This window comes from Chionomys nivalis, chromosome 1, assembly GCF_950005125.1.
Source record: "Chionomys nivalis chromosome 1, mChiNiv1.1, whole genome shotgun sequence".
In the NCBI taxonomy this organism is placed as follows: domain Eukaryota; kingdom Metazoa; phylum Chordata; class Mammalia; order Rodentia; family Cricetidae; genus Chionomys; species Chionomys nivalis.
This window is the reverse complement of record NC_080086.1, coordinates 55,860,062-55,870,144: the sequence shown is the minus strand read 5'-3', so window position 1 is coordinate 55,870,144 and position 10,083 is coordinate 55,860,062. Positions and strand designations below refer to the sequence as shown.

Here is a 10,083-nt window from a genome sequence, read left to right as displayed (position 1 = left end):
CTTCATCTGAGAAGCTTCTATTTTGCAGTGGGTAGCAATCAGTGCAGAAACTCATAAGTGTTTGGTATGCTGAGAATGAGAGACTGAGTGAGTGTTCAGCTCTAAATAGGACATGAAGATCAACACCTATCCTTTTCCCACTATGCTCAGGGAACATAGTGGAAGAGGAGGCTGAGGAAAGTTAGAGTTGGAGGATGGAGAGGAGTGCTGCGAATGATGCCTTCTGGGCATGGCGTGGTGTGGCTACTATGCTCCCAAAGCCACAGTAGCCGCAGTTACCTGCACAACACCTCTGTAAGAACAAGCCATCCGATATTCCTGCATAGGTGGGGTAGATGATCTCCAGACGCCACCCTTTACTCAGGAGCTACTTGCAGTTGACCATTGCTGATAGAGGGAGAATCATTCTTCATTGAGGGTGAAGCCAGAGTTGGATCCCTATGCTTCAGGGGAAGGGCCCACTTCCATGCAAATATGAATAGCACTAATTAGACTTAATAAGTTAGTTTAAAAAAAAGGCAACAAGCGGAAGGGGGCTGATGAGAATATGAAGGGAAGGGGGATAGGTAAATGTGATCATATTATTGTAGACATGTATGAAATTCTTAAGAATAAAAAATGAAAAGTTATTTATAATGTACTTTCTGTTTAAGATTGTTCCAACTAAAAATAAGAACAAAAGCGTATAATGTATAGTAGTCAGTCAAAATATATCATTTTTAGGCTTTGTTATTTTGTTAAATTCATTTTATATAATCTAGACAAGTTAAAAAGCAGATAAGTTTATGTTGCCTTAATTGTATTAATTAAATCTAAATAAAATAAATACCAAATTCTGGTTTCACATATAAAATTATTAAATACTACAAATAAATTATCATTTCTTGGTTTTTAAAATAAGATAATATATGATATATTTAATCACTTGGGGGGAAATGTCCTATATGTCCAGTTTTTTTCTAGACACAATTAAACAATTTTAATTGAGTGAGTATGAATTGTTTCAACATAGATCAAATATACAGATACAATGCTGTATTTCTGTAAGATTTCATAATCTTGCCCTACCAAATCTGCAAAGGTCCCTATTGTTCTTTCTCCAGCTATTTATGTGTCTACTAAGCCGCTCCTCTACTTGATGTGGGATGTCCTTCTGTAAATGTGTTACTTTTATTAGTTGATGAATAAAGCTGTTTTGGCCAATGGCTTTGCAGAGTAAAGCCAGGCAGGAAATTTGAACAGAGAGAGAGAGCGGGCAAAGTCAAAGAGTTGCCATGTGACACCAAAGAAGAATGATACCAGAACATCAGAAGTAACAGTCTCATCGCGATACACAGATTAATAGAAATGTGTAATTTAAGATGTAAGAGTTAGCTAGGAATATGCCTCAACCATTGGCCAAACAGTGTTGTAATTAATATAGTTTCTGTATGATTATTCAGGTCTGTATGGCTTGGAAACAAAAGTGTAGTCTAAGTTTACAAAATGGCACCCAGTTCGGCAGCATACTTCCACAGAAAGCCTAAAAAAGAGCTTTTAAAAAGTGCTTCTAGACTCGCGAAAATGGGAGTCATTTGCAACTTCTTGGTAGTCACATTTCCCCCCCAGATAGCCTCTGTTTGCAGAGGCGTGACTTCTTTAAGAGATGGCATCCTGGTTTGTGCTGGCATGATGACAGCTCTGGCTCTTTTGGGAAGTCCTGCTACAAAGCATTTAAATGAGTTTGTGAGTAGCTTGTTACTGGTTGCTTAGTGGTGACATAGACCTGCTTCATTCCTTGGAACTGGGATGGTGAGCATAGCTCACAGGGTTGTGAACATACTTCTGCATGTTCTCAACAGGCAAAGTCACCACATTAGTTGTATTGGTTTAATAAAACGCTGATGCTGATCGGAGCCCAATGGTGATGGCTCATGCTTTTAATCCCAGCACTCGGGCAGCAGACCTCTGTGAGTTCAAGGCCAGCATGGTCTATAAGAGCTAGTTCCAAGATAGGCTCCAAAGCTACAGAGAAACCCTGACTTGAAAAACTAAAACCAACCATCCAAATAAACAAAACGCTGGTTGGCCAGTAGACAGTCAGGAAGTATAGGCAGAATTCTGGGAAGAGGAAAGAAGAAGGCTGAGACACAGTCACCAAGCAGAAACAGAGGAAGCAAGATGATAATGCCTCACTGAGAAGAGGTACCAAGACACATAGCTCAACATAGATAAGAATTATGGGTTAATTTAAGTTGTAGGAAATAATAATAAGCCTGAGCTAATAGGCCAAACAATTTATAATTAATATCAGCCTCTTTGTATTTCTTTGGGACTGAATGGCTGTGGTACCAGGCAGGACAGAAACTTTTACATAATCCTACGTATATAGGATTAAATAGACCCAGAAAACAATTCCTTGTTTCAGCTACTTGTGAGGTTAAATAGAATATTTCCCCCACTACATTATCAGGAAGTTTGAGAATAGAACTGGCTGAAATCCAATCACTGTCCTAGAAGTGTATGTAGCCACTGTCAATGATGCCAGCTAAAGAATTGCCTTGATGTGAACTAAGAGAAAATAGCTTCTGTTTTCCAACATTAAATGAAGACCATTCCATACTCTCAAATGTTGAAGCCTGTATTCGATTTCAGAGTCTCCGAATTAGTGGCTGGCAACCCTAGAGTGAATACCTAACAGAACAAAAGCTGCTGTATTGCCAAGCATTCTTCCCTGCTGGCCTCTGAACAACTTTTCATTCATTGTTACTGCATTGTTTTGGAACTCCTGTTAGGGCAGTTTTGGTATAACTGGAGTTGGAGCTTGTAAAACTCACCTTTATATAGTCATAAGTTATATTATTTACAATTAACCCTCTATTTGCCAATTTCATCACTAATAATTTTTAAAAGTATCTACATGAAATTGAGAGGGAGATCTGAAGAAACCATAATCATTACTGATCTTATTTAAGTCTTAAAATCTTAAGATTGTGGTTTGGATGAGAAGGGCCCATAGTCTCATATATTTAATACTTGGTCCCTAATTAGTAGAACTCTTTGAGAAAGACTGGGAGGTGTGTAACCATGTCGGAGGAGGCATGCCACTGGAGACAGGCTTTGAGGTTTCCAAAGACTCGTGGCATTCCAAGTCTCAGCATCTGCCTCCTACTTACTGGCAAGATGTGAAATCTCAGCTGTTTCTGCCACCATGCCATCTCTGTTATCATGGAGTCTCCCCCTCTGAAACCATAAGCCAAAAACTAGAACACTGTCTTTTATAAGTTGCCTTGGTCATGGTGTTTTATCACAGCAATAGAAAAGTAACTAAGACAGATAGTATTTAAGTTTTATATTATAAAAATTAGAGTACATCAACCCAAAATGCTCTCTAGAACAAAACAGGGCTATAGAATTAGCCCTTCTTTAGATCAGTGCAGAGCTAAAGTAATTTAGCATGCTAGAGTACACCTTTTTATCAGAGAGTCATACTTCAATCATGCATTGGGGCAGGGAACCAGCCTTTAGGCTCCAGGTATACAGAACACAAAGGGGAAGTCTCCAGTTACTGGTATAGAGTACAATGTGGGGAGCCCCTTTATAAGCTCCAGGTACTGGTATACAGAACACAGAGGGCAAATCTCCATTGGGTTCCAGGTACTGGTATATAGTACAATGTGGGGAGTCCCCTTTATAAGCTCCAGGTACTGGTATACAGAACACAGAGGGGAAGTCTCCATTGGGCTCCAGGTACTGGTATAGAGTACAATGTGGGGAGCCCCCGTCAAGTATCAAGTGCTGATCTATGACAGACTTCTTGCTAATTTCAACAAGAAGAAAAGAGCCAGCTTCTATTGGATGTATTTGTACCCCATAGAATTATCTGCAACATCAGTGAAGAAAAGGTTTATTTTAAAGTGAAATTTATAAAATAATAAAACCCAGACTAAAAATGTGATGTTTAAAATGTCTAATAGGAGGCAAAGGTGGGCAGATTTCTGTGAGTTTGAGGCCAGCCTGGTCTGCAAAGTGAGTACCAGGATAGCTAGGGCTGCTGCATGGAGAAACTCTGTCTCAAAAGGAAAAACAAAAAACAAACAAACAAAAGCAAAAACCTAAAATGAAATGTCTAATAGGGATCTGGGATTGTGACTTAGTGTATGAAGCCCTGGGTTCAATCCCCCAGTAATGAAAATGTTTAAGTGCACAGTTCATACCTTAGCTTTATGGTTGGAAAGTAAAATTTTATTTACATTAAATATGTGCATGTATTTATGCACATTATGCAATTATAGAGTAATTTTACATGCTTGCTCATCAACAGCATGATTCTTAAACAAAACAAACCAGGATCATTTCATTATTCTTAATTTGCTTACGATGTTCTTACAGCTTGACACCCTGTATTTTAGACTTAGTCACTTGAAGTTTTTACTTTCATAACATCTTTCAGCAGACATTTGTACACATTTAAATTTCTAAAAGTATATTAAAGAGCCAAAGGTTATGATTCACACCTTCAGTCCCAGCACTCAGGAGACAGGAACAAGAAGATCTCTGAGTCCATGCTTACCCTGGTTCACATTGTGAGTTCTAAACCAGCTAGGACTACAGAGAGAGATTCTGTCTCAAATAATAGAAACAATAGTGTTATTCTTATTGACTTTATCAGTTTTTACATCTATAAGGAAAGGAGATTTGATGACATAGGAATGTCACCTTTTTCTCTGTCAGTCTTTAAAATCTTGATTTCCTGGGAGCAATTGAAATTGGAGATTCTCACTGGCAAAATATTTGTCTGCAGGCTCTCCCGTTAGCAGTGTTTATCAGCTGCATGATAATGAGTCAATTTCTATGTAAATATAATCAGGATTTGATGGTGGTGAGGAAAACTCTGAGATTAAATGATTTTTGTGGTCTATTGATTAACATGGTTTATGAAACCATTACCATAATCAACTACTGTTGCACGTTTGAAAGCAGCTCAGATTTAACTCTAAGTGTGTGTGTGTGTGGTGTGTGCATGTGGAGGTCAATGTTGAATGCCTTCTTTGGTTGTTTTCCTCTCTTATTTTTGAGACAGCGTCTGTGTCTGAACCTGGGGCACACTGATTCTACTGGGCTGACCAGCCAGTGAGCCCAGGGATCCTCCTGTCTCCACTTCTCTTGACTTAGATCAGAGCTCTATACAGCATGCTGCTAGGTCCTCAAAATCCCTAGGTAGCCAAGGATCCTTCTGCCTCTATTCCCTGGGATTACAGGTGTACACCACCGGACTAGGTTTATGCAGTGCTAAGGATCAGACCTGTGGCTTGATGCATGCTAGGCAAGCACTCTACCAACTGAGCTGCATCTCTAGCACCTCCGGATTTATATGTGGGTGCTAGGGATGCACACTCAGGTACTAATGCTTTTACAACAAGAACCTTACTGAGTAAGCCATCTCCCCAACCCCTAAAGTCTTCTCAAAGAAATGTGGCCTTTTCCCTATAGAAAAAGCTTATAGATATTCTCCCATCTCAAGAAATATCAGATACTGTATTTTTAAAAACCATTTTAAAGAATTTGTTTGTAGAGTTCCTGCGAGTTTCTTCCTGCTCTCTGCATCTGGCCTCTGGCCTCTAGCCACTTCCCTTGTGTCAGGGCCCCGAAACGGCAATCTGCGCTTCTGTCTCAGTCCAAGAAACCCAAATCGGCTCCTTCCCCGAAACTGGAGAACAAGTCTGCCTCTCCCGGCCTGCCGAAGGGAGACAAAGAACAGCAAGAAGCAATTGAACACATTGACGAAGTACAAAATGAAATAGACAGACTTAATGAACAAGCAAGTGAGGAAATACTAAAAGTAGAACAAAAATATAACAAACTCCGCCATCCATTTTTTTTTTAGAAGAGGTCAGAATTGATTGCTAAAATCCCAAATTTTGGGGTAACCACATTTGTCAACCATCCACAAGTATCTGCACTGCTTGGGGAGGAAGACAAAGAGGCTCTGCATTGTTTAACCAGAGTTAAAGTAACAGAATTTGGTTACAGAATAGATTTTTATTTTGATGAAAAACCCTACTTCGAAAATAAAGTTCTCTCCAAAGAATTTCATCTGAATGAGAGTGGTGACCAATCCTCAAAGTCCACTGAAATCAAATGGAAATCTGGAAAGGATTTGACAAAACGCTCGAGTCAAACACAGAATAAGGCCAGCAGGAAGAGACAAGACGAAGAGCCAGAGAGCTTCTTTACCTTGTTTACTGACCACTCTGATGCAGGTGCAGATGTGTTAGGAGAGTTCATCAAAGATGACATTTGGCCAAACCCCTTGCAGCACTATTTGGTTCCTGATATGGACGATGAAGAGGGAGAGGCAGATGATGACAATGATGATGAAGGGGAAGAAGGCTTGGAAGATATTGATGAAGAAGGAGATGAAGGTGAAGAAGATGAAGATGATGATGATGAAGGGGAAGAAGGAGAGGAGGATGAGGCGAGGATGACTAGCACAGAAGACTGATGGATTCCGACTCTGTTTTTTATTTTCTTTTTATTTTTTAAATTTCTCCAGTCCCTGGGAGCAAGTTGCAGTCATTTCCCTCCCGTCCCTAATCCCTCTTGTGCTCAGTCGCCCTGTTTCTGAGGTCTCGCTTCTCAACACCATGGTTCTCAACTTGTTTTGGGGGAAATGTCTTGAGCAAAATACAATGGGAAAAGAATCTCCACTACTCTGTTCTACATTCATTTTTATCTTTTCTTGTCTTGAACTGTGGATTCAACACCACCACCACCGTGCTCTGTGGGAAAAAAGAAAAGCCCTCCAGCCCCTTTGGCTCTGCTGGAGGCTGGGGGGTGTTAGGCTCCTGTGTAGTAGTGCATAGAATTCTAGCTTTTTTCCTTTCTCTGTATATTGGGCTCAGAAATTACACTGTGTCTATGTGAATACAGACAGCGTTTACCAACATGTATCTGTCTACTTTCTCTTGTTTAATACAAAGAAAAAAGAAAAGAAAAAAGGGGGGTATAGAAGGTCAGCAAGGGTGGGTTTGAGGCGTCTGGGGGGGTAAGGAGGCATTGTGACAACATGGCTTCTCCTTTGGCACGTTTAATTGTGATATTTAACAGACATCCTTGCAGTTTAAGATGACACTTTTAAAATAAAATTTTCTCCTAACGATGACTCAAGCCCTACCACTCAATGGGAGAATCAGCAGAACCTGTAGCGGTTTATTTGGAGTTCACATTCTCTGTTGTAACTTTATTTTAAATTTTTTTTAATTCTAGTTTTTTGGTTTTCACTGGAAGGAAAAGATGCTCATTTTAAATGTTGAAGTGTACAAGTTGCTTTGTTACAATAAAACCAATGTGTATACACAAAAAAGAATTTATTTGTACTTAATGCTTATGAGTGTTTTACCAGCACGTATGCACATGTACATATAGTACCTGTAGAGAATAAAGATAGTGCCTTATCCCATGGAACTGGAGTTACAGACGATTGCAAGCCATTATGTGGATGCTGAGAAATAAACCTGGATCCTCTGCAAAAGCAACAAGTGCTCTTAACCACTGAACCATGTCCCCAACTTAGACACAAGGTATCTTGATACTCAGTTAGCACCCAACAGTTATTTAAGCATCAGCCATACTTCAAGGATGCTCTTGGTAGGATTTTATTGCCCAGCAGTGAGCGAGAAAGTCTATGAGTCTCATGTGGTATATATCTGAAATGAGAGAGAAAGATAGCTATGGAAAGATACGCTGCTATGTAAGTTGGGTATAGAAAGAGGGGAGGGACTTCTTTTGCTGTAGTGTTCATGGGATAGTTTTCTGAACAGATACCTGCTGACACTTGGATGATCAAAAGGAGCCACCTGACTACAGAAGATTAAATGAGACACAGGGACAGGCATGAGCAGATGCAGAGTCCAGAGGAGAGAATGAGCATGGTTGTTAAAAGCATGTGAAGAACAATAGAGCTTGAGCACAGTATATTCAAATAACGACACTCTACAATGTGTTTATTTAAGATAGTGGGTTTTGGATGAATAAACAAAAATGTTACTATAGGTATGTCTTGTGCAATATTTGGTATTTTCTATATTGTCTGGAAATACTCTTGCTGTCTTTACTTTTTTTCCCCCCATGACTTGCTTTTTTTTTAATTAATTAATTTATTTATTTATTAAAGACTTCTGCCTCCTCCACACCACCATCTCCCATTTCCCTCCCCTTCCCCCAATCAAGTCCCCCTCCATCATCAGCTCGATGAGCAGTCAGGGTTCCCTGCCCTGTGGGAAGTCCAAGGACCTCCCACCTCCTTCCAGGTCTAGTAAGGTGAGCATCCAAACAGCTTAGGCTCCCACAAAGCCAGTACGTGCAGTAGGATCAAAACCCAGTTCCATTGTTCTTGATTTCTCAGCAGTCCTCATTGTCCACTATGTTCAGCGAGTCCGGTTTTATCCCATGCTTATTCAGACCCAGTGCTGCTGGCCTTGGTGAGTTCCCGGTAGATCATCCTTATTGTCTCAGTGTGTGGGTGCACCCCTCGCAGTCCTGAGTTCCTTGCTCGTGCTCTCTCTCCTTCTGCTCCTGATTTGGACCTTGGGATTTCAGTCCGGTGCTCCAATGTGGGTCTCTATCTCTGTCTCCTTTCATCGCCTGATGAAGGTTAATATCCAGGAGGATGACTATATGTTTTTCTTTGGGTTCACCTTCTTATTTAGCTTCTCTAGGATCGCGAATTATAGGCTCAATGTCCTTTATTTATGGCTAGAAACCCATTATGAGTGAGTACATCCCATGTTCCTCTTTTTGGGTCTGGCTTACATCACTCAGGATAGTGTTTTCTATTTCCGTCCATTTGCTTGCAAAATTCAAGGAGTCATTGTTTTTTACTGCTGAGTAGTACTCTAATATGTATCTATTCCATACTTTCTTCATCCATTCTTCCATTGAAGGGCATCTAGGTTGTTTCCAGGTTCTGGCTATTACAAACAATGCTGCTATGAACATAGTTGAGCATATACTTTTATTGTATGATAGGGCATCTCTTGGGTATATTCCCAAGAGTGGTATTGCTGGGTCCTGGGGTAGGTTGATCCCAAATTTTCTGAGAAACCACCACATTGCTTTCCAAAGTGGTTGCACAAGTTTGTGTTCCAACTAGCAATGGATGAGTGTACCCCTTTCTCCACAACCTCTCCAGGAAAGGCTAGCATTGATGATTTTGATTTTAGCCATTCTGACAGGCGTAAGATGGTATCTTAAAGTTGTCTTGATTTGCATTTCCCTGATCGCTAAGGATGTTGAGCATGACCTTAAATGTCTTTTGGCCATTTGAACTTCTTCTGTTGAGAATTCTCTGTTCATCTCAGTACCCCATTTTATAATTGGGTTGATTAGCATTTTACAGTCTAGTTTCTTGAGTTCTTTATATATTTTGGAGATCAGACCTTTGTCAGTTGCGGGGTTGCCTTTTTGTCTTAGTGACAGTGTCCTTTGCTTTACAGAAGCTTCTCAGTTTCAGGAGGTCCCATTTATTCAATGTTGCCCTTAATGTCTGTGCTGCTGGGGTTATACGTAGGAAGTGGTCTCCTGTGCCCATGTGTTGTATAGTACTTCCCACTTTCTCTTCTATCAGGTTCAGTGTGTTCAGACTGATATTGAGGTCTTTAATCCATTTGGACTTGAGTTTTGTGCATGGTGATAGATATGGAACTATTTTCACTCTTCTACAGATTGACATCCAGTTATGCCAGCACCATTTGTTGAAGATGCTCTCTTTTTTCCATTGTATACTTTTAGCTCCTTTATCGAAAATCAGGTGTTCATAGGTTTGTGGGTTAAAGTCCGGGTCTTCTATTCGATTCCATTGGTCGACTTCTCTGTTTTTATGCCAATACCAAGCTGTTTTCAATACTGTAGCTCTGTAATAGAGTTTAAAGTCAGGGATGGTAATGCCTCCAGAAGTTTCTTTATTGTATAAGATTGTTTTTTGGCTATCCTGGGTTTTTTGTTTTTCCATATAAAGTTGATTATTGTCTTCTCCAGATCTGTGAAGAATTTTGATGGGATTTTGATGGGGATTGCATTGAATCTATAGATTGCTTTTGGTAG

General features: G+C 40.0%; 1 pseudogene; it reads left to right on the top strand.

Moving 5' to 3' along the window:
- The first annotated feature begins 229 nt into the window (after positions 1-229).
- Positions 230-6,484, top strand: LOC130872104 (protein SET-like; annotated as a pseudogene).
- Positions 6,485-10,083: the final 3,599 nt, after the last annotated feature.